Genomic DNA, 5,938 nt, shown 5'->3' with positions numbered 1-5,938 from the left:
GTCGATCTAATGGGAAATATTTCGGACCATTGAGACGTCGGAACAATGAGGTGTCGGAATTACGGGCAGGCCCCAGAGCTCATCCCAGGGGTCCATGCTACAGCTCGGTAATAAAGTCTAGGCTAGTCTTCACAGAAGCCTTGTTTTGCTTCACATTGTAGAAACCATGTTGACATGAAAGTACGTTGTGGCTGCAAATCGTTTGGCTATGCAATGCTTCGATTATGCCATGGAGCGACAGGGAAATGGCACTCGCTCGTCTTCCATAAGGAGTAACCGGCAGGGCCGCCAAGTCTTCAGAAAACCTTGGAGTGAGGATTGAGCTGCACATGTTTGGCGCTAGTTCGGGTCGATACCACGCACTGAAAACATGTCTGCTTAGATCAATTTCCCAAGTTTCGTAACTTGTAGTCCAACTAAGAAATGAGGTGTGGTCAAATATCACTATTGACAACCGGGTATGGGACTTTTTGACGGTGCTCCCACAAAACCCCCGCCATTGCGGCAGTATTTGCTAAGGTGTTCGGGTCTCTGTGGGACCCGTTTTCAGTTTTTAGCTTTATAAAAGTGATACAAATAATTATTTTTTTGAACTAAGATTCATTGGCTTTGGCTCATTTTCTGTGAGGAACATGAATCAGAAAACATTTTCAATGACCCCCCCCCCTGTATACCCCCCCATCACATTTATATTACACACAGGGTGTTCGGGTCCAGTGGACCCGGAGCTAGTTTAAGTGTGGATCATAGGTTCTGTGCACCCTCATTTTCCCTTCTTCCTCTGTGTGTGTGTGTGTGTGTGTGTGTGTGTGTGTGTGTGTGTGTGTGTGTGTGTGTGTGTGTGTGTGTGTGTGTGTGTGTGTGTGTGTGTGTGTGTGTGTGTGAGAGAGAGAGGGGGAAAGAGTAAAGCAGGTGAATGGGCCCTTGGTGTGAGCACCCACAGTGTGCACCCACTGTTCCCGCACAAGGTTGCAAAATTGGAGCACCCAACACTATCAAGCTTGGGGACCTGACACTATAAAAAAGCTCTGTCAGCGTGGTTCCATACCACAACTGATCAAGAGGGCAAAGCGATTCTCTGTTCAGACTGCCTTACAGTTGATATTTGAAGAGACAGAGGGTTTTGATGGTGATGCAGAGGAAATAGTTTCGGAAAGTGAGGATAACATTTCAGAGTCTGACACCAAGTTTGAAGAGGAGGATGAGCATCAGCCAGCTCTGAAACGTAAAAGAGCCTCAGGACTAGCCCTTCAGCAGCCAGGACAAGCCTGCGAGCAGCAAGCCCCAGGACCATCCCGTGAGCAGGCAGGACCAGCCCGCAAGCAGCCAGCCCCAGGACCATCCCGTGAGCAGCCAGGACCAGCCCGCGAGCAGCCAACCCCAGGACCAACCCGCAAGCAGCCAGCCCCAGGAACAACCCGCAAGCAGCCAGCCCCAGGAACAACCCGCAAGCAGCCAGCCCCAGGAACAACCCGCAAGCAGCCAGCCCCAGGACCAACCCGCAAGCAGCCAGCCCCAGGACCATCCCGCAAGCAGCCAGCCCCAGGACCATCCCGCAAGCAGCCAGCCCCAGGAACAACCCGCAAGCAGCCAGCCCCAGGACCAACCCGCAAGCAGCCAGATGTAGGACCAGCCCGTCAGCCAAAAAGAAACGCTGTGAAGTGTGTGGACCCATGATGGACAGAAAAACACAATATACATGCAACCAGTGCAAAAAATACATATGCAATACACACACAGTGAGACTCTGCCCCTCATATGTGGTATAGTCTGATATACGTATAATGGCCGTGTTCAAAGGCTTTAATGTGTTCTTCAGACAGATGTTATTGAGTATGTTTCAATTTCTAATGATGTTGATTATTTCCCAGTTATGCCTGTTTTATGAGAAATTTCCTTATTTTGTTGCATTTTAATACAAAAAGAAACAAAAACGAGTGGCACCTCTATTCATAAATCGATAAATGTGATTTAACAAAGGTAAAGTGAACAAATTTAACCATTGTGTTGTTTATATTACTTGCAATTGGGATGAAGTAACCATCTGGTGAGTATTTAAAAAAAAAAGCTTGAGTATGTTGAATTAAAAGGCAATGGGTCCACCAGACCCAGCAGCACCTCCTGTGTAACAAAAACACGAACACCCTATGAGGGTTAAATTGGCAATAGGCCTAGTTGATCAACTTACTTTTTTTTCTCTGCATGACAACTCGAAAAAAGACCTCGGTCACCTGAATGACGTGTTTAAATCATGTCAATAGGTTAAGAAGATCCCCTAACAGAAATATATATATTCTACCAATATATATATTTTAGAATATGTAACGGACCTATTGTGTAGCTATTCACCTGTATTGCGCCCCGGAACCTTTTGTTTACGTTTAACCCGGTACCCTTTTAGAGGCGCAGAGCAGCAATCACGGCGATGTGTGTCTCGCACGTAGTCGCGTCGAAAACGTAAGTTGAATATGTCTTAAAGCCTGGCTGTAGATTATATAAATTATATAAATGTTGGGTTCATATTGAGCCATTTTTTTATGTACGTTTTATAGTTCATGTGTCTTACACCGGTCGTATTTCTATGCCGTTTTATGTCCGTGAATAGTGCAAGCTAACGGCTGACCCATGAATGTCCGGTGAAAGCAACTTTTCCCTCGTCTTGCACCCTTGGCAAGCGGAGCGAGGTATGGTTTATTGTAAGCCTTTAGTGTGATTATGTTTAATTATGGTGTCTTTATGTAAGTGAAGCAAATAATGCACACGTTTAAGTTTTCTTTGTTGTGCTGAAATATGTTTTCTATAATATGTCATTCTTTTATTTCCTGTATTGGAATAATATTTGAATTCAAGTGAATATTGTAAAGGTCTTTCAGATGTTTGCAGTTTGCACACAAATTAATGTTATCTTAAGACTAGTGTCACTTTCTTCTATTTGTGAACATGGAAATTGTACTGCACTGATGTTAATATATTTGTGTAAAAGTGTAACCATTTTGTGTTACTTTTTCTAGTTTCACGTTGCTGTATCAACAAAATAATTCTGCAATAAAAGGTTGCACCCGTCAGAGACTCTCCGGTTCTTTCGATGTCAAGGGCTGCTACAGAATACATTTGTATAGGCTAGTAGGTGGGCCCTTAACTATGATTATTGCAGTTATCCCTTGATGACCTACTTACGCCACTGTCAACTTGCCATATTTTATGACAATGAAAAGCAATTGACGTTGCCCTCGTTATTTAGGTAACTTCCAAAATTACTTTGAGCTGGCGTTAAATTAAACTTGGACAGCATAACTCAGCGAGTGTTTCAGCGGCGCTACTGCAGTCTGACTTTTGGCCAAGATCCCTGTGCTCTCCTCTGACTGCGTCCGGTTGCTGTCAGATTACAAAAAGCTCTGCAAGGTCCAAACCGAAGCTTGGGCGCGCATCGTATGATTATAGACAACAAGGTTCTATTATTGAAGAGGTTTGTATAATAGCGAAATAGTGCGTAATTAAAGTGAGAAATAGGTGTGAGAACGTTTGAAGAGGGCCAGATGCGTTAATGCGTGACTGCGTGTTCACACCAAAAGTTTAGCGAATCTTATGCTCATGTAGGCCTACTCGAGTGTCCCGAACCGCAAAAAACATTTGCGTTTTTTACATTACCAAATATTTGAGGAGGATGAGCTTACCTCTTGTGAAAAAGCCATTGTTTCTTTCCACCAATTAATTCTCAACCATGGCCGAGATAACCATTGTATGGTTTATCAACTATGAACCATGGTTCGTAGTAGAGTACAATTGATAGCTGGAATAAAGTATCAAAAACAAATTTTCAAAATTCAATACAATGTCTTAAAGCTCCAGGAGTCCGCAAACGTCTGCAATCAATCTGGACTTCAGGAAGTGAGTGTCAAGTGAAGTTTGTGGCAAACTTTAAATATTTAAACTTGAGCGAATGACGAATTTGAATCGTTCGTGTGAGTGGATTCACGCAAATCTGCGCTCTGCTGGCGTAAATATGCATCTATTCGTTTCTTTGCATTGTCTTGTATTTGCTCCACGCTTTTGTTTTTGTTGTGAACGCGCCATTGGCAGCTATATGAACTAGCCTGTTCTCGTTATGTGATAAAAACAGCGTTGATGTCAGTTTCACACTTCTCTATTTTATGCTCAGTTCTTGTCATCTAACGCTATACCCTATGAATATGCATTTCCATATGCCCTATCTTCCTTTCTTTAATATTTTTAGCCTAGAAGGGAAAAAAAAGCTTACCTGGAAAAATACTGGCATAACACCACAATGCTGTAAAGTTGTGTGAACCAATGTCCTTTTATTTGACCAATTCAAATGACCATACAGCTTTGTTTTTAATTACTTTTGATTCATTAGGTCATAAAGAGCATACATTGAAGTTGTTAACAGTTACCCCAAGATCTCTCTCAGTCTAACTTCAACTAGGCTACATGTTTCAATTGGTTCAAAAACACAAATACCTTTGAATCCCATGTCATTTAATTTAACATAGCCCCTTGTAAAATAAGTAAGCAATTGTCTGAATTCCAATAGCAGCACGCAAACCTGATTTTCATCGTAATACATAATCTCGTTTGCACACTTAAAGATTTAACTAAAAGCTACAATCAGATGCTAATGTGTGTAATCTCCGCCGTGCAAAGAGTGTGACGATTATCTCAGTTTTTATATTCTTCCAAAGCAGAAAACTAGACGAATACTTCGTCTAGTCCCTCCAAATTAAGGGGGTAACTAAAAGGGATTTAATGACGCGTTAAAAGCAAAGCGCCATGCTCCAGGTTTATTAAAATTTTAGCTATAATTCCCTGCGGTGCCGCTGAGAAGGTTGCAGGGCTCTGGAGACAAGTGCCTTCGTGCTCACAACAAGGGGCAGAGTTTACTACGTGACGGGAACAAGGAGTCATTGACGGTAAGGTCCATTACAAGCTACCATCAATGACACCACAAGGTCCTGCGTGTTGAACCTTCCAAGCCTCAGATACAGCTTGTACTTCAACTGCGCATGGAGTCAAAGCGAGTACCTGTTTCCTATTCATAGATTCTGGGCTAACATATCTAACAGGATTATTACTCTGGCATAGCGTAGCCCTAGAGCACTCCAGCCCTTTCGACTTGTCTTATTTGCATGGCAATTTATCAGGGGATAATTCCTGCTTTCCGTGAGTGGCCTCCCGCTAATAGTGTAATGGTCTGAAACACGGTGCTCACATTTCACATCCACTTGCCAACTGGTGAACGGTGCCATTGTACCGCTCGCCCTGTTATGTCGACTTGGAGATACACCCCCCCGTCGCAAATCCCATTTTGAAATCCAGGCGGCTTCAGAGAGTAAGCTAGCGCTAAGTCAAGGTCATGGCATTAAACAAGTATATGTTTCACAGGTGTATTATAATCCAAAACACCTGGACAGAGCATTTGATGCTAAAACTAACTTGGCCGAATACTGGTCAGACTTACATTGCATTATTTTGAAAATAATGCGTGCATTGCTGCGACCAGGACCTGTCTGGCAGATCACAGGAAACAGGTGTTTCAACAGCTAATGGTTTCAGACAACAAACATTTCACAGGAAATATCATGTCCTCTTAATACACATTCATTAATGTCTGAATCAGATGAAGCAGCACTCAAATACCACAGTCATAAATGTTCTACTTTCAAAAGCATTGACAATGCTTATTTAGCAAATTCCCATATCAAATGAACACAAGGGATTCACAAATCAGCCACCAATCTAGACTTTTTTTCTCAAACTCTCCCGAGACAGGCTTAAATTGAGACAAATCAAACAGACATCAGAGAGCTTGAGTGATCATTTATTCCATTCACACAGGAAAGGAAAACAAAAGTCCAATTATGTGCTTCCTTTTTAAACACGAGTAGCTACTGGGAGAATACTGATTAGCAGACTGCCATGT

The 5,938-nt window shown here is 42.7% G+C and overlaps 1 long non-coding RNA gene across 1 annotated transcript; it reads left to right on the top strand.

Annotated features, from left to right (window-relative positions):
* Positions 1-2,160: 2,160 nt before the first annotated feature.
* LOC132459068 (uncharacterized) lies at positions 2,161-3,063 on the top strand. Its single transcript, XR_009526099.1, has 2 exons — positions 2,161-2,457; positions 2,606-3,063. It is a non-coding gene; the product is annotated as an uncharacterized LOC132459068 (long non-coding RNA).
* Positions 3,064-5,938: the final 2,875 nt, after the last annotated feature.

Source organism: Gadus macrocephalus, chromosome 6, assembly GCF_031168955.1.
Source record: "Gadus macrocephalus chromosome 6, ASM3116895v1".
Taxonomy (NCBI): Eukaryota; Metazoa; Chordata; class Actinopteri; order Gadiformes; family Gadidae; genus Gadus; species Gadus macrocephalus.
This window is presented reverse-complemented; position numbering and strand designations above follow the sequence as displayed.